This window comes from Equus przewalskii, chromosome 32 (assembly GCF_037783145.1).
Source record: "Equus przewalskii isolate Varuska chromosome 32, EquPr2, whole genome shotgun sequence".
NCBI classification, from domain to species: domain Eukaryota; kingdom Metazoa; phylum Chordata; class Mammalia; order Perissodactyla; family Equidae; genus Equus; species Equus przewalskii.
The window spans coordinates 13,658,143-13,682,112 of NC_091862.1; positions in this window are offsets into that span (position 1 = coordinate 13,658,143).

Genomic DNA, 23,970 nt, shown 5'->3' on the forward strand with positions numbered 1-23,970 from the left:
CCATTTTACTTTGTAGCAACAATTGCAGAAAGCTTCAGTACCATGTTTGAGGTCATTTGGCTCTGAAACAGTAGAACAAATACACAAAATAAGCATAAATAAATTTAATATCAGACTTTCCCTTAGAATTACATCAGTCAGAAGACCATTTATTTTACAATTAGACAGATGCCAGCCAAAAGCAATTTGTCAGCACTCCCAGAGGGTGAAATTTTCAATACAATAGTTCGAAAAGTCTGAAGACAAACTGAATTCATGTTAATTGAAAATATCTACTTATTCTCTTTGTCAATGTTAAAAAAAAGACCTATTTCTTCATAAACCACAAATATTCCATGACACACCAGTCTTTTGGTTGTTTTTGTTGAGAAAAGATTATGATTCCTGGAGTATAAAGTCCAAATGTGTATGAGAGGCAGCTCAGTGCATTTAGTTGTTGGTCACAGTATCTTTAGCAGAGCTGTGTGGCATATTTGTCCATGGTTTTCCGGAATGGATTTGAATCCAGTATCTTTTAAGTATGTAGTTGCATACTCATCTAGGTTTTCCTGGATAACTAAGCTAATCTTGCTTATTTGTTGAAACATACATGAATTTGCACATTAGCACCTGGAAAGTTTATATACTTTCTATAAAAGAGGTTATAAAAATTTTTTTAAAAGTTTATAAATCAGTGAAATAATTGACTAAAGAGAAGCCCAGAGCAATGAATAAATCACCATTTAGGGACAGGGACTGTATTTTTGTGTTTGATTATTCCTCGTTGTTTTATTCAAGCAGACATTAAAATAATCCTTCTAGTTTTAATGGCTAATGGTGCAATATGCTAATTATACTAATGGGACACCATGGGGGATGGGAGAACACTTTTTTTCAGAGCTTCCATAAAAGACAATATAGAGTACTTTGTGGAACTTGCAGTTAATCAGCTCTAAGCCCAGCTCATGAGCCACCATTTTCTCAGTTGGCGACAGCAATTGTCTCTATCTCATCATACCATTGTGAGAATTACAGATGATACATGTAAAGTGCTCAGCAGAGTTAGTACTCAGAAAATATTAGTTATTTTTAAAGGAGATTATGAATCAGTGTTCTATGTTTAAAGAATTTCAAGAAAACATTATTATAATAGTATCATGACTTCATTAAAAATTGCTGACCAGCTATTAAGTGAATTATGTCAATGAAGGAGTGAATTATATCAATTCAGAACGCTAGGAAGACAGTAACCATTTATTTATTTATTTATTTATTTACTTATTTATTTAGTCTTTATCCATCGGCTGTGATTCAAACCTGATATCCACTTGATTTACACCTCAGTTCTGTTTGAAATTCTCATGTATTGCTTTCTTTTGTCATTTTGGAAAAACTCCATCTCATTGGATGTGAATTCTTCCCTCCTACGACCCCCTCCTATTTTCCCTGTCTCCTCTTCTTCCCCAGGGACTACATCGTGTTCCCATTTGCTTTCGTTCTTTCATATTCCCATTCACTTTGACTTTATTTCTCTCTCAATATATTATCACATCTTCCCCCCACCCCAATGTTTACTACAAGCCAATGTACTTCACCTTTATAAGCAGTTAATAAATTAGTTGCAGCATGAAGTAAGGAAAAATTATATCACTTTCTTTTGTGGATGTCTTTTCATCCCTTAAATGTAGGTAAATTCAAAAAGCTACGCTTGCCCCCATTCTTCTAATTATACAGGTTCATCCTGGAGATCTCTACTCTGAAATCTTTAGCCCAGTCTTCTCTCCTGGGACAACAGTGTCTTCTTTCCAATTGCCTCTAGATATCTTTATCTTGACATCCCAAAGACATTTTAAACTCATCATGTTGAAATTTCCTATAGACACTAAGTTAGTAACATGCAGTTACTCAAGCTAGAAATTTGATAGTTATTCTTGACTCTTCCTTCTAACACACATCTAATTGGATTCAGCAAAATAGTTGTTGAAATTCTCCCCACCTTCCTATGCCAACTGTTAGATTCAATCTCTGTCTTATCTAGACCATTTCAGTTAAGGTTCTTAGGATTGCAAGCAACAGAAAATGTTTTATGACAACTTGAGCAGCTCATGAAAAATACAGATTGCTTAGCAGCCCAACCTCCAGAACAACTCCAGAAACCCTAGGGACGCATGGTTTTTATGGTTACATGTTATGGTTAATAATATAATGGTTATTATATTATTTGGAAAAATGTAATTGTTGTAAGAAACAAACAATGACACACTAATGACTCAAGCAAGACAGAAGTTTATTTCTCATTCACAGAAACAGAAGAATGAGTACTCTTCATCAGCAGGAAATTCTGTTCTAAGTCAAGACTAAGAGATCCAAGACTTTCACAATGTGTGGCTTTTCAGTATTCTACATGGGCATCCAGCATAGCTGGGCTTATTTGCATCAAGTGGTGAAATGAGAAACAACATGGAAGGTTGTACATGGGAGATTTTTATGGGCAAGCCTAGAAGTGATATACATAATGACCATTCATATTCCATTAGTTCAAAATCTGCCATATGGCCACATACATCAGCAAGGGAAGCCGGGAAATGTCTTCCAGCTGCGTGCTCAGGAGAAAAGAGAATAGGTTTTGTAATCAGCTAGTAGTTCCTCCAGAGTCTACCTTTCAGTCACTAAATGTCTATCTCTTCCTTCCTTTCATAGCTAGGACATGTTCATCCCGTCCCTGGGACAGACAATTCAAAACCCCATCCAGTTAATTCCTCCAGCTCAGTTTCTCAGATCCCTGTTTGATGTGCAATCCTCACCATCAGGATCTAAAATGTCAACTTGTTTAACCCTGCCACACACACCCAATATACAGTGACGTCACAGGGACATGAAAAACACAATAAGAACTCCTATTAAGAAAAGGGAAGAATAGGGGCTGGCTCCATGACTTAGTGGTTAGGTTTGGCATGCTCTGCTTCAATGGCCCAAATTCACAGGTTTGGATCCTGGTTGTGGACCTACACCACTTGTCAGCCATGCTGTGGCAGTGACCCACCTATAAAAAAAGTGCAAGAAGATTGGTACAGATGTTAGCTCAGGGCTAATCTTCTCCTTGAGCAAAAAAGGAGGAAGACTGGCAACAGATGTTAGCTCAGGACTGATCTTTCTCAGAAAAAAAGAAAAAGGAAGAATAAAAGATACACAGCAAACATGCTCCATTAAAATTATAAATTCCTGCTGGGCATAATTTATGAGGGCCTCTACCATAGTTGGAGCACTCCTTGATTGGACCCTGATTCTGCTTTCTTGGAGGAGCACCATTATCTATTATCTGTGGTACCTGGCTCCATTCTCTTGGAGTTTCTTTCTTGTACATTATCTTTTCTGGTCCTAGTTTGAGAAAGCCTTGGGGTCTATGTTCCCCTAAGGATTCTGTTCCTTTTGCAGTCCATATCCTGATTATACAGTTTGGGAGGCACTGAAGGTTGTTTTAAGGTCAAACAGTCAAAAACTTTTTTAGTCCAGGGTCATAGTTTCTTTCCAATATAATAGAATTCCCTCAAAAACCTATGTTGTTCCCCATCTATTGTTTCCAGAAGTCCTGTATGCTGGTAACACCTCCAAGTTCTTTCCTAGGTACACTTCTCAAGCCTGATATATTTCTTGGTTTCCTCTGGTTATTTCTTTCTTTAAATTTAATGGTGGCCACATTGAGGCCATCTGAGATAGTAAGAGAGAAAGTCCTTAAATCTGATTTTAGCCAACAGTTGTCACTTGTTTGATTGAGAAGTTTTGGGGCATCTTTCTAACTAAATACCTTTTGGTGTCTTACCTTTTACAATTTGGAGTCCAAATGCAGTTGACATTTCTGACCCCGTAAGACTCATGATCTCTGCACAGTCCCCATTCTATTTAATCTTTGCTTAAAAAAACTAATTTTTGCCTCAGCTTGTGGATACTTTTTTTTCTTGTAATGCCTTGCTAATGGCAGCCAACACGTACTTATCCTTTACTCCTAGAGCTCAAACTCAGTAACTGAGGGCATCTGTTTGACCAATTGCAATTGCCTCTTCATAATAGCATTCTTCAGTATTCCTGCCTGTGCTGTGCTAAATTCTGGGACACTATGGTCTTTCACCCCATCCGCCGACCCTCAAACTGTGAATTTCTTAATTAGAAGAGCTTGATCTCACTCATCTTCTTATCTCCAGTGCCTAGCCAGTGAGTTCACAGCATAAGTATATTATTAATATTTTTTGGATAGATCAATCACCTGGGGTTAAAGAACTCATCATTATGTAGTTGGGTGGATCATTCGAAGGATTCTTAGTAACACATTCATTCTCTGTTTTTTTTTCTCAACTGTAAGATGAAGACTTTGGATGAGTTGCCTCCCAGTTCAGGTATTCTGCATGTCTAATCATCTATGCTAATTCTCTCTCCTTTTCGCATTCAGACAACTTCCTCACAGAATGGGAAGCAAAAGGTAGAAGAAGTGAAGAGCAATGAAGAAAATAAGGCATGCATTTCTCTCTCCTTTTCTTTGTTCATTCATTAGAAAGTATATATTGCTTTCTCTTGCTAAATTCTGCAAAGAACTTTCAAAGATGAGTTAAACACCATCCATGTCTTCAATGAACTCTCATGAAAGTCGTGAATATAGACTTGTTACCAAATTAGTATGTTCTAATATTTTATGTGCTATAATAGTAATTAGTGCAAAATGTAGGGAAAAGAAAGATTTACCTTCCTAATGGAGATCAGATAAAGAATCAAACAGAAAGAGAACATCTGATCAGAACTTTGGAAAATAAATGAGAATTTAACAGGAATAAAAGTAAAGGAAGGACCTTCCAGGCAAAGGAACAGCTTGCACAAAAGATATGAAATTATACAAATGAAAAGCTTGCGCGTTTCAAGATTGAAAATTCATGTGTGGTATGGAAAGACTGTTTTTGGTAAGAGTGGTAAGAGAGAAGATGGAGAAGACAACGTAAAATGTGTTTTAAGCCTTATCGGTTGAGAAAAATTATTTATGAGTTTGAAATTTCTTTTCTATTAAATACTTTTGTTGACTTGTTTTTATCCATTCCTTTCTCTCACAATTTTTATCTTAGTAAAATAAATGCTTGTGGCTTATGAAATTCCTATAGACAGATGTGCTTTTTTTTGGTATAACTCCTCCATGATCTTTGATTTGATTTCTTTTCATATGAGGCTTATAAGAAACTTTAGTAGGCTGACTCCAAGATTAACATCTAAGGTACTAATGCATGGTACTGCATACTCAAGGCAGAATTTATAAATCTAGCTTTCTTATTGTTTTTCCCCCAAGCGAATTTACTATCCCGCATCCAAAACTTCTGCAAGAGGGGAAGGAAGAGTGGGTAGCATGTTTTCAGCATTTCTAAGAAAAACAAAGGAAGCATTTCCCCCAGAAGGCTCACTGAAGAAGTGAGATGAACATCAGAGAGATGATTCTAGAATAGAAGAACAATGTTTCAAAATTGGTGGAGTGTTCAGGATAACTTGCACAAAAAGCATTTGCTAAAAGAGCCTCAAAGTCGTCAGCTCAGATGTAAACAAGCAAGGTGTAACAAGGACTTCCCAGTGCTGATCATTCTTCTTTTTCTTTTGGCCTATTCTATTTTTGGTGTGTTACAATCATCTATCTTATAGGCCTGCCTCCTACTTCTAATTAATTCCAGACTCCAATCTCAAGAGCCCATTTCCTTTCCACCTACGAAGGAACTGATGAATATCAGGAGGCATTTGGCCATCTCAGCCTGTGACTATTACATGGAAAACCTTCTGGGATGCATTAGTGCTGCTGGCTGGCAGGAGCCAGCTGGGAAATAAGCTGGTTCAGAGGCTCAGGGGCAAGCAATGGAACTACATTCTCAGGAGAGCAAAGAGACAGCCAAGTATCAGGCTTTAGAGTTTAGCTTTGCACTTTTAAACCATGACATGGTAGGAGTTGCTGTGGGGTAGGACAACAAGTGTGTGAAAAGATAAAATCAAAAAATTATGCTCAATTTGCTTTGCACCAGTAGTCTCTGTTAGACCTCAGGCATTCCCTATGCTAATTTGCATTTTCTCTAATGCAATATTCTTATTGGCTTGACATTGAAAATTTTAAGATTTTTCGGTATGAATCTGCCTCACATTTCATATTTGCAAAATAAGGGCCCTGGGATAGTCCAGTTCTAAGATCCTGTCCACCTCTGATGGTCTATGGGTTCCATTAGTTGGTGAGATGTGATCATGGATGCTCCTGCAGCATACATATGTTTCTGGCAATCTGATGGGAGTGGGTGAACTCTCATCTCTCTCAGAAGTTTCTGGAAAGTTTTATGTCCAGCTTCTTGGGCTTGAAAAAATACGAATGATCCACCAAAATCAATTTCTTTAATCCAAAAATATCTATAAATATAGTATTCAGCAAACAAAAAACTATGTATACCTATTCTCTGATTTATAGGAAAAGAGTTCAAACTGAGTAGATTGTAAGATGAGCTCATAACATAGTATTTTTCATGACTTCACTTTGTGATCCTACTGGTTCTCATGCACAGTCACACACACTCACATACCCACTATGCACACAGAAATGCATGGCCAAGCTAGCAGGGAAAAAGAAGAGCAAGGACTAAAGTCAAATAATAAGATAGTAGAAGCTGATATATAGGTGTATCAGAATTGATTCAATGTTTTTAGTGTTTCAAATCCATGATTTCTATATAAACTAACTTCTATTCAGTCATCTGTTATTCTCATCAGAGCTTTAAGAAAACTGAAGAGAATGAATTAGAATTTTCAGTAGCTTCTTATAGTCTGAATTTATCAACAAAATAGAGAAACAGGTATCTGTTCCTAATTGAATCCTGTCTCTAAATTGATAACCTTTTGGAACAGTTAATTCCTTTGGAAATAACATTTTAAGTGTAGCTCATTATTTACAGCTAAGTGCTTAATGACAGACACAAAGAAAAGAAAATTAGTTGTCTAATATGAAGAAAGAAGGAAAAGTAGAAATGAAAGAAAGATTTTAAATTTGTTGATTAATTTGAAGAAGGCAAAAAGAAAATGCCTACAATTGAGAGAAAAAGGAGAAAAGCAAGAAAATATGTATTTTAATAGGAAAAAGCTTAGGTTGGTTTTCAGAGATGAATTCAGAAAGGTCAGTACTCAGAGACAAAATTAATAAAGAAGAAGAAAAAATATTACAAAGTGGCAGAAATAAAAGTGATCAGAAAACAGGAGAACAAAAGGATGGTTTAAAAATCTATGTGTATATCCATTAAATAAAGTAAGCAGACAAGGAAGTGAAGAGGAGCACTAAAACCGAAGAGGTTCTGACATCATAAACATCCTTGTAGACAATTTACATTGTACCATTTAGACTTTATTTTAAGTATATTTAGTATGGACACCCTCAAGACTGCAAACAAATATTGATTCTGCTGCAATCACTGTATGATAAAGAGAGTAAGAAAAAACCCTAAAGTGTGATAGGCAGTTGAAAATATGGTTAGGGAATACTGGATGTTATGGTCTGAATTTTTGTGACCCTTTCATAACACTGTCAGCATTATGCCAGTACATACAGGCTTCTAAGCCAGGGATGGTGCTAGCCCTTTCATCTACAATTGGAAAGCATGCATTAGAGGATTGAGGGCTGACCCAGAGGAATTCATTTATCTGACAAAGGGCCTACTAACTACCCTCCTCACAGTGGAGGAAAAGTTAGTCATTCTATTAAAAGCCAGGAAACAAGTGGATGAAATTCAGAGGCCTAGAAATCGGGTTGTGCCAGAGACTGACCCTGGGTGGAATCCCAATGACCCTGAGGATCAAGAAAAGCTAGCATATTTTTTGGGTCTACTTTTGAAAGCCACGCAAACAGTAAGCCAGCCACCCATTAACTGGTGTAAATTAAGAGAGGTCCAGCAAAGCCCCGAGGAAAACTCCTCTGCTTCTTTTCAGAGGCTGCAGGATTGCCTCAGGCAATACACAAATTGGGACTCTGAGGGCAGTACTGTGGTTCTGAAAATCTATTTCACATCTTGAAGTGCTCCAGACATCTGTAGGAAACTCCAAAAGTTGGCTATAAGTCTTGATACTAATCCTGCACAATTAGCAGAGGCTGCATTTAGGGTGCTCAATAACTGGGTTGGAGCTGAGGATGAAAAGGAAGACAAGAAGATGAAAAGGCAAGCCACCCTGTTAGCTGTGGCCCTCCAGTCTACTTGAGGTAACCTGAGGGAAAGAAGGAAAATGCCACGGGTGAGTGACCCCCGCCCCCACCGAGGGACTAGAAGGCCACCAACAAAGATGGGGGCTAGCCAGTGTGCGTACTGCAAATGGGAAGGGTGTTGGAAGCAGGATTGTCTGAATCATCGCCAGAGAGGGAAGGGATCGAACAGGACCAATCCATAGCAACTTCCCTTGACTACAGATGAGATGTGATGGGGCCATGGGGCTCCTCAGTTGGCTCTAGGAGCCCTGTGTGACCTTGGCAGTAGGAGGAAAACATGTTGAATTCTTTCTCCATACTGGAGCCACATTCCCATGTTGAACACCTAACAAGAGAAATCTTTCTAAAGGAAAGTGTGACATAAAAGGGATCTCAAGAAAAGGAGAGACCAACAGGTCTCTGGAGCCCTTGACCTGTGAAGTAGGATCAAAAATGCTGAAGTATTTTTTTCCGTGTGTACCAGAATGCCCTGTGCTCCCTCTAGGAAGGACATGCTATGTACATTGCAGGCCTCAATAAGCTGGGACCAAGTCTGTACATAAAGTCGGGGAGTTGAACTCATGGAAGGTGAATTAACTCGAAAGTACAGGCACAAGGACAGGTAGGATGAACAGACAGTGCCACTCCAGTCAAGCTAAAATTGAAGCAGACAGATCACTGGCCCCGGGTGAAATAATACCTTTTGAAGTCAGAAGCCATAAGAGGAATCTTTCCTGTAATCAATAAGCTTTTAGAACAGGGATTAATCAGGCCATGGAGATGCCCAGGGAACATTCCCATGTTACCTGTTAAAAGTCTGGGAACAGGGGAATTTAGACTTGTTCAAGACCTTAGGGCTGTGAATGCTGTACAGTCTGGATTTAAAAGATGATTTTGGATCCTCATTCCCCACCAGCCTCAGGTAATGTCTGACCACCCTGTCCTGCTTTCAGCAGGAATCATGTTAGGTCAGTGTGCTATTGTGAGCTATAATAAGAAATATCTTCATTTTGTTTCTGGCACAGAGCTCCTAAAACTCTTGTAATTTCTGATATAAGAGCCATAGGGGCATCTTTTGTTATAAGAATTATTTTAGTCCTGAAATAACTCCAGAGCCATAAAGCTGAAATGGGTGTCTTTTGTTATTCATAACAAGCCCCTTTCAATCACACCTGAATTTTTATTAATAAGGTGACTTTTGGAAACCCCACTAAAGGTGGGGACTGGCTGCCAGGGGAACCAATAATGATTTGAGGGTTGGAATTTTCAGCTCCATCCCCCTCCCCACACCTTCGTGGTGGGGAGAGGGGCTGAAGATTGAGGTCAATTACCAGTAGCTAATGATTTAGTCAACTAGGCCTATGTAATGAAGGCTCCATTAAAACCCAAAAGGATGGCGTTCAGAGGGCCTCTGGGTTGGTGAACACGTGGAGTTTTGGGGAGAATGTCATGCCCAGAGAAGGTCTGGGATCTCCACGTCCCTTCCCTACATATCTTGCTTTAAGCATCTCTTCCATCTGTTAAGCAAAACGTTTTTCTGAGATCCATGAGCCACTCTATCAAATTAATCAAACCCAAGGAGGGGATCATGGGAACCTCTGTTCTGTGGCTGGTTGGTCAGAGGCACAGGTGGGATGCAAAGGGTAATCCTGTGGGACTGAACCTTTAACCTGTGGGATCTGATTCTATCTTCAGGTACGTAGTGTCAAAAATGAGTTAAAAAATGTTGAACTTCTTAGCCAGTAAGGGATATAATGTGTCTAAAGGGAGGGAACAAACATCTAAAGAGACTATAAAGTATTTAAGATTTATCATTTCAAAAAAGCAATGCGGCCTTCCTCAAGAAAGCCACCAAAACTCTTAGGCAGCTATGAGAATTCTTAGGAATGGCTGGCTTTTGCCACATTTGGCTCTCTAACTTTAGATTAATTGCTAAGCTTCTCTATGATAAACTACAGGGGCCAGAAACGGACCCCTTTGAATGGGATAAGCTATGTGACCAAGCTTTCAATAAACTTAAAAACTTGCTAACGGAAGCGCCTGCACTGGCCTTAGCAGACTTGAGCAAAACATTTGACCTATATGTTCATGAAAGACAGGGAATAGCTAAAGGAGTGCTAACCCAAATGTTTGGACCCCTAAAAAGGGTGGTAGCCTATTTCTCAAAGCAGCTAGACACCATGGTGAAAGCATGGCCCCCAAGCTCGAGAGATGTAGCAGCCACTTGCCTCTTAATCAAGAAAACAGAAAAACTAAGGGCCAACCTATGATGATGTGGACCCCCCATCAAGTCACTAGCCTACTACAGATTAAAGCCTCCTCAGATTTCTTTAAAATCCTGTCATACCTTAAACCCAGCTACCCTACTCCTTGATTCAATGAACCTATTCCCCACGCCTGTGCAGAAGTGATTGATCAGGTTTATTTTAACCACAGAGATCTCTAGAGTGAGCCATAACCCAACACAGAGGAAGTATGGTTTGTAGAAATGTGCTTTCTCTGAAATTCATGTTCAAGGAGCCATTTGGAAAGAAATAGAACTTCTTAACAGCAGCAATAAAGAAATTAAACATGGGCCCAAGATCCTTAAACCACTAGAAGCAGTAGAGGGCCCCAAGGAAGTAGCTGTGGTCCATTATAAGGGCCATCAAAGTGGGAACCAAAGGCCGTAAAAGGAAATAACTTGGTAGATGCAGCTGCAAAAAGGGTCCCTATATCAGGAAAGCTTCTCCGATTACCAGTAACAACCCACTCTAACCTTCTAGGACTTTACACCAGTGTATTCCTCTGATGAGGCCACTCCACAGGGTTACCAGTGGTCCCCAATAGTCAAGGGCTGGAAGGCAAACCAACAAGGAAAGATTTGGGTCCCCAAACAAACAGCTTGGGGGCTCCTTAAGAGTGCTCATGATTCTACCCATTATGGAAAAGAGACCTTATACCTATGGCTGATGAAGTTCATAAACTCCCCAGGTATAAAAGAACTTATTGGAAAAAATAACTGGACAATTCATTTATTGTCAGAAGAATGATGTACAAACCAGAGCTTCTGTCATGTAATCAATCTGAAGCAGGTGGTAGATGTGCTCCATAAATAAATAAATCTGTCTTCCCTTGCCTACAGAGGTCAAACTCCACCCATATGAACCTGGAGTTTGGGTCTATCTTAAAACTTGGAAAAGCCATACATCCCAAGATCAGCTAAATCCTATTTGGGCAGGGCCTCACTTGGTGTGACTAACCACTCACTCTTCCCTAAAATTACAAGGAGTCACCCCTTAGATCTACCACACATGGGTAAAAAAGGTGCCCACACCTGAACATCAAGACAGATCATCACAGACAAATGACAACTCCGAATTTTCCTGCAAACCACTCTGATTTGAAACTCTTGTTTTGGTGACACTATAAAGATAAGTAAATCCCAATGACCTGTCAGCATTTGAATGATTGACTATCCACCCCAGGCTCTGCCCTTGATCCTAACCAACCCCATACCGTTTAGGCATGGTATGTTTACAAGGAGGTCTCATGTTCCTGGGCAGCAAAACTAGGTCCAACAGAGAAGCATGGGCAACCCAGTATCTAAACTATAAAAGAGCTGGAGGAATCTGGAGGGGAAGAAGGGAAAGTATGCCCAGATCCTAAAAATATACTAAACGCATTGAAGCTATAAAATTACAGACGGTTGTTATGAACAACTCAGGGCTATGCCTGTGGTGATCCACAAACCTATCGTAGATTAGCTGGGGAAAAAAATCTGCTACTGTAGGGACCTGAAATTGGCCACACCAAGATATGTCTCTTTGGCATCAGGATTATTTGAGGCTGATTGCTTTTGATAAACTGGGACAGGGAAGGAGGCTCTGAGGAATGGAACTTTCCCTTTGTTAGGACATATTTACATTTGTAAGGTAAATCTCTATCTGTAAAAGGTGCCTCCCTCTCTGTACCAGGAAGAAGAAAGGAGATGACCTTCTCTCTAGAAACTCTTAATCGATACCAAAGGCAAGGACTTAAATCTGCATTTTATTGTGTTTGTCTGGTAACCTCCTGTAACTAACTTCCCTCCCCCTCCCAACGTTGGCATTTCTTTAAGGATTAAGCATCTTTCCTTAGGCTAGGAACTGATTGCTGCGCTCACCTGTGACCGCCCAGCTCCAGACAATCCACTTGCCTCCGGATACGCCCTCCGAGATAGCAGAACCACTACCTGCTGTGTCCATCAAGCACTGTGCCGACAGGGCAATCTTGTGACTATTGTGGGAGGGACATTTCAATCACATGTGAAACACCCTGTTTGGGGGTATATAACCACTCTGTGTACCCCACTTCTTCGGTGGCCTTTCTTCCCATGGTTCCTCATAAAGCTTTGTTTAATTTTCTCTTGCTATTCTGTCTCATGTGAATTTAATTCGTTCTCTGGCCAGACGAGCCCACATTTGGGAAGAGGAAATGTCTTCCTCTCCTACACTTCTTTACCAGTCCCTATGACAATGCCCTTGCTTAGCAGAAAGCAGTAACAGAAGATGGGCCTTTGACCTCCGCCCCTCAAGAACGAGGAGCAGGATAAAACTAGAGGAGGGATTTTGTCACCAACTCATTGCCCTGAGGAACTCAAGGGTGGATTTGGAAGAATTTAACTGTTTTTCCAAATTGGTTTTTTTTCTTTTCTTATGTTAAGGAGGTGCAATCACCAACCACCCTGAATCAGACCAAGCCTCACTGAAAGAGCTATGCCAATGACCTTTGCCTTATTTTTAATGCTAAGATCTCTCCAGGAGGAGCTGAGACCTTATTTCCATAATCTGCAGTGTGTGTGTGTAAGCACGTTTTCCAACTGAGCCTGCGCAAGTGAATACCCACTTCTCTCTTTTGCACATTCATTCCCCATCAGAAATAAATGTCCCTGCTTCCCTTGTTCAGGGACTTCAGGACTTTGGAATTGATTCCTCATGGTCTCCTATTTACTGCAAATATATTTTACTTTGTGAAACAACTGCTGGTGGAGAGCCTGATTTAACTCTCCAGGAGGCGAACTCTCTTTGGCTTGGTAACGAAACCAGAGAGAGGTATAGGATAGTCACTTTCTTAGAGTTACTTAGCAGGAGCCCAGAGATGTCTTGATCCAGAAGTTGTTTCTTTTCCTGAAGGAAAAAAAATGCCTAGGGGCCTGGAGAGCCACAGCAGGGAAACAGGAATCTGATCAATGGAGCCTCTAGATGAAATTGTCTAGGTGGCTGCTTAGGGTCAATGAAAAGACTCCATACCCTGCTGGGGGGGGGGGGGTCCAGAGCCTTGGGTGGGTGGTCATAGGATCTTGGTCCCACCAGAGTTTCTAACTGTTACCGCACAAAATTGGGGTTCTCTGCCCGATGTGCACAAACAAGCCGATTAATTATGGCCTCAGACTTTGGGGAGAAATCAGCTTTATTCTGTGAGATCGATCTGCAGGGAGACAGCGGGCGTGTGCCCTCAGCTCTGTCTCCCCAATTCAGGACTTGAGGTGAAATTTAAGAGGCTAGGGAGAACAGGCTGGCACGTGGAAACACTGAGGGGATAGGGTTTGATTGGTGGGTTTCAAGCACTTATGGTAAGGTTGTAAACATTTATGACAGGGTTTCAAACATTTATGATGGGTTCCAAACATTTTTTAAGAGATGAAGAAGGAATTTTAACACCATATCTTCCTTAACGAGGCACCTTTCACTTCTGGGGAGAGTCTGACTTTCAAGTTGCAGCCATGTCCCTCCCTGTCCTTGGGTTCTGTGGAGAGAAGGATCTTTGATTCTAAGGTCGTTTCAGGTCACAGGTTCTTCTTTTGTGCAAGCCTTGGCTAGGTAACTTTGCAGTTTTTCTGAAAGACAATTCTTAATCATGCTGCTGGTAAGAGATGGGGTCAGTTGAACTGATTCTGGAGGGCCTATGGTTGCAGTAATAATGAGATATGGGCATTATTCTGGGTCTTCTTACAGACTCATGTTGCTCTTCCATTCCATTATGTTTGAGCTTTAAGCTCTGGTCTTGGAGATCAAGATGGTGAAGGGAGTAGATATCCAGAGCCTGGAGGAACCTACTCAGTCTGTATTGTGTCAGTTCACAGGCACCATCTAGAGGTAAAGAGAATAAAAAAATTGTTTTTCACTTTTGTCATTAAAGAAATGTTTTGGAGAGAAAAGAAACAGGTATACTTCTCTTACTTTCAGAACATGTAATATCACAATTACATGAGGATTAATAGAAAGAAAAACATGATTAAATACATTATTATTAACTCTTAAATTCTCTTCACTAAATGTATACTTTTAACGTTTCTCACACCTAAGCATGGGTTTTCTGGACCATTTTTTAAGATTGTTACTCCATGTATTTTAACTAATTCAATATTTTCCCTCCAGTTGAGGCTTCTTTCCTTATTTGTTGAAGTGTCTACAATCTGTCATTTATCTCTGTTCTCTCTCCTGACATTTGCTCTGATGTGACTTTTAAAAGAACCATATACTATTAATTATATATGTATCTTGAATCGACTTTTCATAACTCTAGACCACTTTAAACATGTGACTTCTTTTTTTTTTTTTTTTAAAGATTTTATTTTTTTCCTTTTTCTCCCCAACGCCCCCTGGTACATAGTTGTATATTCTTCGTTGTGGGTCCTTCTAGTTGTGGTATGTGGGACGCTGCCTCAGCGTGGTTTGGTGAGCAGTGCCATGTCTGCGCCCAGGATTCGAACCAACGAAACACTGGGCCGCCTACAGCGGAGCGCGCGAACTTAACCACTCGGCCACGGGGCCAGCCCCAAACATGTGACTTCTTGATGCCCAAAGTCTTATTTTTAACATGATAAAAGTATGAGGATTATAGAACATAGAATAAAAATTCTGGAAGACAGTTTCATCAGCTGATCTGGATTAGCTACACAATATCAACAACTTTAATTTTCCATGTGGATCATTAGAGGTTGTTTAAACACTGACACGAATATGAGAAACCCTTAATTTTGAAACAAAATTCAAAGTTTAAACTTAGATAAAATTCTGCATAGAAGTACAGGGATATGAGCAAAAAATTTTTTTAAATGGTGTTCCAACATTTCTTCCTTTTATTTTTTAAAATTGAGGCATAACTTGCATTCAATAAAGAATGTAAAGTGCACCAGTCATAGGAGAGTTTGGTGAGTTTTTCACATGATGCTCATGTGTCAACAATCCAGATTCAGATGGAGACCACTTCCAGCACCCCAAAGGCTTCCTCAAGCTCTTTCCCATTCAACATCTTCCAGGAGTGATAACTGCTATTTTGACTTCTATAGCCATAGAAAAGTTTTTCCTCTTACTGAACTTCATAACAATTGGATCCTGATGGATGTACTCAATTGTATCTGACTATTTTGCTCAATATTTTACATGTGAGATTCATCCATATTGTTTTACATAGTTGTGGTCAGTACATTCTTACAATGCATAATATTCTGAAGCAGAAGCCATAATCAAAAATTTACATTATGTTTATCAAAACATGAAAAAGATAATATATGCTAATTTTTTCAAACAGTTCATGATAATCGAATCTTGGAATTTAAGAAAATGTATTTTGCAAAAGCTTTTTTAACACAACATATTTGTTTGTGTTCTGTTTTCTGTTGTTTCATAATTTTCTTTTTATTCTTTGTAATAAAGCACTTCCTGCTTTGTTTACTTTCCCTCCTACGGCAAAGTTATTGTTTTCATTTTTATAGGAGAAACTATAAAAGAATTGATTGTTCCCCTGTGTTCTATTTAAGAAGTGCATTCATTTGTAAAATGAGTTATATTCTTTATTTTTATTGTCTGTGTTGTAGTTAGTGCATGTAAAATTATCAACAATTGATTAAAGGATAAAAGAAAATAAGTACATCTAGTTTTTATAGTTGGATTGTAATTGAATTCTGAAAATGCATTATGAGTATTATTTAAACACTTGTTGAGCCCACAAGAAATATCATTATAACAACAATGGCTAAGACTGCAAACAATATAAGTGATGAAATTTATCTTTATTGTCAAAGATAAAAACTATTATAATGAAATCACGAAAATTTAGACGAGCAAATGAGGGAAAGATAAAACAGATTATGCTTAAAACTGCAAGCAGCTCAAATTTTGACCTTGGAATATCGAACTACACAGAAAAATGTTCATAAAAGGAAACTAAAGATGGGAGAAAGTATATTTGGTAAAATCAGACATCATTAAGCAAATCAATAAATGTTTTATAGCAAAATATATTTGGAAAAGAATTCCAGAAGAATATAATTCTACACAATTCAAGTGAAAATGAGAAAAATTGTAAGGTATCAATCAGAAACTATTTCCATAGCAAACAACTAAAAACTTACTTAAAATAAGCTTAACTGATCAGGGTGCTTATTCGTTTTGTGCAGCAGCAGTCTAAATTTAGAAGAACTTGGGGTTTGTGTAGCAGACTGAAAGGACCCAGCCTCCTTTGTCTTCGTGCTCCAAGATAACCAACAGTCATATATTTTTTTTCTTCCTAAGATTGCGGCTGCTTCTCCAGTAATCCCATCCTTCTAGGCAGAAAAAAGAGAGAAGGAAAAGGCACAAAGGATTAAAGCAAAATAACATTCTAGCTAAAACTACCCCATGAAATGAGCTCCTCTGAAACTCCTTTCTGTGCATCTTCCTCTTATACTTTGTTGGCTGGAACTGTATCACGTGGAGCTCCTAGGGCCATCTGAATCCGGGAGACAGATCTGAGGGCACATGCCCCCCAACTCCCCACCCGGTCTCCCTGCAGGTCAGTCTTGCACAATAAAGCTGATCTCTTTTCCCAAAGGTGGATGCTGTAATTAATTGGCCATTTATGTGCATTGGGCAAGAGAACTCCAATTTTGTGTGGTTATAATGGTACTTAATAACACCATATTGTATAAACGAAATTTTCTAAGAGAGTAGAACTTAACAGTTCTTACCAAAAGAAAAGATAAATATGTGAGGTGATGGATATGCTAATTAACTAGTCAGAGAGAGTCCTTTCATAATGTATATCTATAACAGATCACCAGGATGTATACTTTAAATGTCTTACAATTTTATTTGTCAACCATATCACAATAAAGCCGAATTTTTGTGTGTGTGTGAGGAAGATTGGCCCTGAGCTAACGTCTGTTGCCAATCTTCCTCTTTTTGCTTGAGGGAGATTGTCACTAAGCTAAGATCTGTGCCAATCTTCTTCTATTTTGTATGTGGGATGCTACCACCAAAGCAGAACACATGAACTTAACCACTATGCCACTGGGCCAGCCCCTAAATCTGAACGTTTTTTAAAAAAATGAAAACAATCCAAATGTCCAGCAATTGTGAATAAACAAAATATGGTATAACTATGTGATGGGGTTCTATTCAGCATACAAAGGAATGAAGTATTCATACCTGCCACAACAAGGATGAAACTTGAAAACGTCATGTTAAGTAAAGAAGTCGGAAACAGAAGACTATGTATTATATTATTCCATTTATATAAAATGTACAGAAAACGCAAATCTCTAGAAACAAAAGCAGACTAGCGGCTGGCTGGTGGTGGAGGTAGAAATGAGGAGTGAGCAAGAAATTTCCTTTGGGGCTGAGAGAAAGGTTCTGGAATCAGATTGCGTGGTGGCTGTACGGCTCTGTAAATTTAGTAACGATTATTGAATTGTACAGTTAAAACAAGTGAGCTTTAGGGCATGGAAGTTATAAATCAGTAAAATTCCTTCATAAAAAAAGAAGAAACATAAACAAAAAATTTAAAAAATGCTTCTGTGAATCGTTAAAATCCAGGATGAAGGAAATTGTTTAAATTATGCTGTGTTTTAAAAGAAATGGACTTTTTTGGGGCAGAAAAGTTCTTCTCCCAGTTAAGTGAAATTTTTATTAGATGAGTATGAGGTATGAGAGAACCATATCTCAGCAGGATTTCTCCATCCAGTTCCTCAAGAAGAAGACAAACCCAAATGTCAAATAAACACAGATGTGTGTCACTACTCCATCACCAGGAGTTCAACAGTACTTTCTTAAAAAATGTATTTGAACAAATGAGATTAGCTGTTACAAAACTTATTTTGTTGATTAAAATGATTTTAGGGGCTGACCCCATGGCGGAGTGGTTAAGTTTGCACACACCACTTCGGTGGCCCAGATTTTGTTGGTTCAGATCCTGGGTTCAGACCTACACACAGCCCATCAAGATGCTGTGGTGACATCCCACATGCAAGGACTAGAATGACATATAACCAGGATCTACAACTATGTACTGGGGCTTCAGGGAGAAAAAAAAGAGGAAGATTGGCAATGGATGCTGGCTCAGACCCAATCTTCCTCACCAAAAAGCATACTTCAAAAAAAAAAAAAGATTTTAGTTTATTGCTTTCTCTTGTTCTTATCAATCTTTAGTACTCCCTGGAAAGAATGAGTGATTGTTATCAGTTTAATTTCATGGATCGGAAATATTTTCTTGGCACCATAGCTATAAACTTTGAGAATAACATGTAAGTACTAGAGGTGGAAATAGAACTGAATTCTTCCAATTCCTTATTCACTAAATTGCCAAATAAATTTTCCTGCAGGCATATTTTCCTAGAGAAACTTTAAAGACCTCAGTTTTCAATTTAGGATCAATAGGGCCTAAAAGATGCATTTTTCTTCTGAAATGAGCAGTTGTTTTTCATAGCAGTATTATTTTTGTTAGTAGTAATAGTAATAAACACTTAAGAGATTGGAAATGATAAATGTAGATGAGGAGGATTTTAAAAAGTTGTCCAGACTGATCCATATAATGAGGTTGCATCATTGTTTTGAAACTTATTCATATCTTCCAAGTTTTAGGCAAGATTAAAATCTTACCCTCTGGGAATCTGTTCTCAGAATATGTTCCACAGAGCAATAATTAACTCTGATGTTAACAATGAACTCTGATGTAATGATTCATAAAAATGTAAAAAAATTATCTTTTAAGAACTTGGGGACTTTGGGATAAATAAAGTTACAATGGTTTCTTCACCATGTGACTTAGAGTCTTTAATAATTAAAAGTGCATGGTAAATCCCTATGGGAAAAAATAGTCTGTGGTCTTCTCAAAACTTATTTGACCATGAAAACTTTTTATTTCTAAGGGAATCTCATGGGGATAGTTTCTTACTTAGGGAAATGCTGCTGTTTGTGGACCCAGACAGGCCAAAGTAATCCCAGTACAAGCTTGGATACAACTGCAATTCTAAAATAGGCTGTGGTCTCAAGATGCTTAATATTCATTTCCTTCTTCTGGGCATACAAGAAAGACTACATTTTTGAGACCCTATTGCAGTTCAGCTGGGACTACCTAGGGTCTGGTCAAGGGAAGATAAGTGAAAGTGACGTATTTGCCTGTCCATGTGAAATCCAGCCTGATCGCCCACATTCTCTCTTTTCCTGACTCTGGAGGCTGTGGTGAGGCTGGTAGCATCACAGGATAATAAGAATATGGATTGTAGAGTCACTGCTTAGTGCATAGCCTGACCTGACTGCAGTTGAGGAAGAAACTTTTAATGTCACAGGTCACTGGGGAGGTCTGGTGTAACTATCTTTGTCTAGCCTGTACTTCAGTTCCATTTCATTCAATTCAGTGAATACATACCATGCTCTTAATTTGCGAATGGTTCCAAGGCGTTCTGTCAGTAACATAAAAATGAGTGAGCCAACGTTCTGGCCCTCAAGGACTAGTAAATACAGATGGTTTACAATCTCTTTGTCCCTCCAGCATTTTAAAACAGTCTTGCCTTTTGTTTTGGCTGAGTTGAGTTCTGACTGTGTTCTGGTCTTTCTCCTCTTGGAATAGTCTTAAATAAGGCTTATTCCTTACCTGTTTACCCTTCCCCATTGCCATTTTTGCGTTGACAAGGCTAACTACTGACAGTATGCTTTAATTAGGCATGCTACTCATCCCAAAGTGTCTACAGGTTCTGCTCAATCAGTTGCAATGAAAAGATATCTTACATTCATATTCTGACATTGTACACCTATTTTCCCTGTGGAAAAATACACAATCCACCAGCTTTCGGTCTTTTCTATACACTGTTATGGAGATGTGACTTCAGTTCAACATGGTTGGGCAGAGTGGCTTAGGTGAACTGTCTCTGTCCTTTGTCTGGACTGTCACTCAGGTAAAGCTAGAGCCCAGATAATGAATCTGGACTTGTTTTCTGAAGACTAGAGATGGATGTTCTAGTTGGGAAGATAGACTATCAGAATATGGAATATGGTGATGAAATGGGGTGAAATAAAATTGGAAAGTAAAAGCAAATTCAGGCATATGGCTTTAGGACTGCTGGCAGAGCAGAGAAAGAGAATGAAAATGGAATTTGGAGAAATTTGCTGACCCTGTAGGGATGGGCTGCAGGAACTTTTGCAAAGGCTCCCAAAGCTTGGGTCTGGGTAGAGCGAGAGCTCTCCAGGCAGCCATATTGCCTCAGGCAAACTTTAATTGCCTTTTCCATTTTCTCTTCTGTGAATTGCAACCCAAATGCACTTTCTTTGTATCCACATACAGGTTGGCTGCTACTACTGCTGGCAAAATTCAAATAATGTTGTGGATCAGTGGTACCAGACAGTTATGGCTTTTCAGCTTAGTTTGGCTTTTAGTACTGCTTAATTAATCTTAAATGTGGTCAAATGTTTCTCCAGTTTTCCAGTGTGGCTCATCTAAATATTTAACTTTCTTTCTTTTTGCTTTTCTCATTTTCAGAAAGATTCAGAGGCTCAAAGGAGTGAAGTCCCAGTATGCTCCTCACCAATCCCCCATTAAATTTGTTTTCATTTGAACATATTTTTACTTTTTTTTCTCCTCCAGTCCCATTGCCCAATCGCTCCACCTTCCTCTGCATTCTGTCTTCTCCTACCTTCTCTGAGAAGTTATTTCATGATTTTATCTCTTTTCTTTAATATTTTAATTCATTTCCTGATTCTTTCTAGTCAGCGTATTTCTCTCTCTTTCCCTTCCTCCTGTGCACTTTCTCTTCTCTACCCTCTTTACACACACAGGTTCCAGAGCTTTAGCCTCCTAGCTACTGTTTTTTTTTGGACCTGCCTCCATTTTAGGTTTTTTGAAATAGTAGTCTACATTTGCTACCATCATTCTCCTACTTTCTTGTTAATCTCAGTTTACTGTCTTTTGGCTGCTACCCTCAGTCTGCTGAAACTGCCTTTGCCATCAGTGCAAATGACCTTTGTACTAACATCAATATCTAAATTTCCATTTCCTTTTATTTTATTTTTGAAGATTTGCCATTTTGATCCTTCCCTTCTTCCAACTCTCTCCTTCCTTGATTTGTACCACAGCACTACATCTTCATCCTCTTCCTGGCGTTCTCTCACCTGACGTGCATAAAAGAAGCCAATTATTACAGCATTAGCTTTTGAGAAAAGAATGTGGCTTTATTGCAAGTACAGTCTGCAAGGAGACAAGAGGGCATGCTCTGAGATCTGTCTTCCTGTCCAAATTATGGGGTAAAGTTTAAGGGATCAGAGAGGGTCAGCTGGTGTGCAGAAGTGCTGGCAGGATGAGTTTTGATTGGTATATATTGTGATTTATAGTAAATACATCACTGGTCTTCATGTCTTCATCATAGTTCCTGACACGTAGGTCCTAAAACCCTTCCACTTCTTTTATAAAAGCCATAGGGGCATCATTTGTTATAATATTTAGTTTTGTTCTCAGTTCCTGAAACAGCTCCAGAGCAATACAGATGAAATGGATGTCTTTTGTTTTTCATAACAAGCCCCTTTCAACCACAAGTGAGTTTATGTTAATGAGGTGACTATTAGAAAACCTCTAAGGATGGGGGCTGGTTGCCATAGCGACAAACATGTAATTAAAGGGGTGTGACTTTCAGTCTCAACTTTGACTTCTTCGGAAAGGGGAGGGGTCAGAGGTTGACTTAATCACTAATGGCCATGATTTAATCAATCGTGCCTACATAATGAAGCCTCCATAAAAATCCCAAAAATATGGAGTTTGGAGAACTTCCAGGTTGGTGAACAAGTGGAGCTGCTGGGAGAGTAGTGCACGCAAAGAGAGCATCAACGTTCTGAGCTCCTTTTCACATAACTTGCTCTGCACATCTTTTCCATCTGACTGTTTTTTATTACATCCTGTTATAATAAACCAGTGATGTAGTAAGTAGAATGCTTTCCTGAGTTCTGTGAGCCACTCCAGCAAATTAGTTGGACCTAAGGAAAGGGCCATGGGAACCTCTGATTTATAGCCAGAAGCACAGATAACAGCCTGGACACACTGTTGGCATCTGAAGGGGGTCGGAGACAGTCTTACAGGACTGAACTTGTAACCTGTGGGAACTGACTGTCTCTAGGTAGATAATGTCAGAACTGCGTTAAATTGTGTGACAATTGTTGGTGACATATACTCTCAATTCTTCTCCTCTTTTAATATTCATCATTGCTCCACAGAGCAACCAAACATGAAAACTGAAAAGTATTGAGAAATCTATTATATGTATTTTACAACTTCTACATCTTCTCAATGAGACTTGCTTAAAATTGCAACTCCTCCTATACTCCCAGTCTCTCTTATACTGTTCTATTTATTTATTTCTCAAAAAAATGTATGATTTACTTGTTATTTTCATTATTTGTTATATATAAAGTGTAAGCTTCCCAAGGATAGGGAATTTTTGTCTGTTTTAGTTACTGAAGTATCCTAAGCATCTAGAACAGTACTTGGCACATTTTGGTCACTCAATAAATATTTAGAGAGTGTAGAGTGAATTTGTAGAGTGAATAAATATATTTGTAGACTGCGGAATTTGTAGTGTAAATAAATTCTCTTCTCAGTTTCTCTCACAGCCTACACTATTCTTTGAGATTTACAGGTGCTTATTAAATACCTGTTGAATGAATTGATGAGAAGTAAACAACTCAATTTCCATAAACAAGAAATTGTTCATGAACTCCTCGGTGGTCATGGATTTTAAATGAGATGAAATGAGTAGACACAATATCCTTCATAAACTACAGAAACCACAACACAAATTGTAGATTTTGTCATTTCCAGGTTCAACGTTTTTTAGGTATCTAATAAGCAACAGATATTCTATTATCAGTAACTGTCTCAGTCATAAGTGGTGGTAATAAGTACACCAGATATTTTCATAGAAGACTTAGATATATAATTCCACTCTACCCCTTGACTAGGATTAGAAAAAATGTCTTATTTTGTTAAATATGCACCAAAACTTGCTTTCACAAACTTCATCCATAAATTAGCCAGATATGTTGTATTCTGTGCACTTGGTCAAAGGTAAGGATATGAGAATTTTCTTGACACGTTCTTCATCATATTTGGAACAATAAACTTTATTTAAATTATATCATTTGTGACCTATCTAAATCCAATAAGTCATTTATCACAAGTATTTGTTAAGTAGGGTAGCCACATAATCTATCATTCAGTTTGGGACATGTTTAATAGTGAAGGAAGCACAATTAATTATTCTGGGGCATCGCGTTTACCCAGACTGTCCTGAAAAAACAAGGATGTCAGATAACCTATTCTTAACCCATTACATCTGAGTTTTGGTCCATAATAAGCTAATACCACAGTTCAATAAAACAATGGTTCTCATATAAACCATTATAAACAGGAAGAGTAATTGATTACCTCCATGTTTTATTTTAACTAAAATGTTGACATGTTAAAAAATGTTCTTCTCTGAACAGCCTATCATGGCATCTCAAATT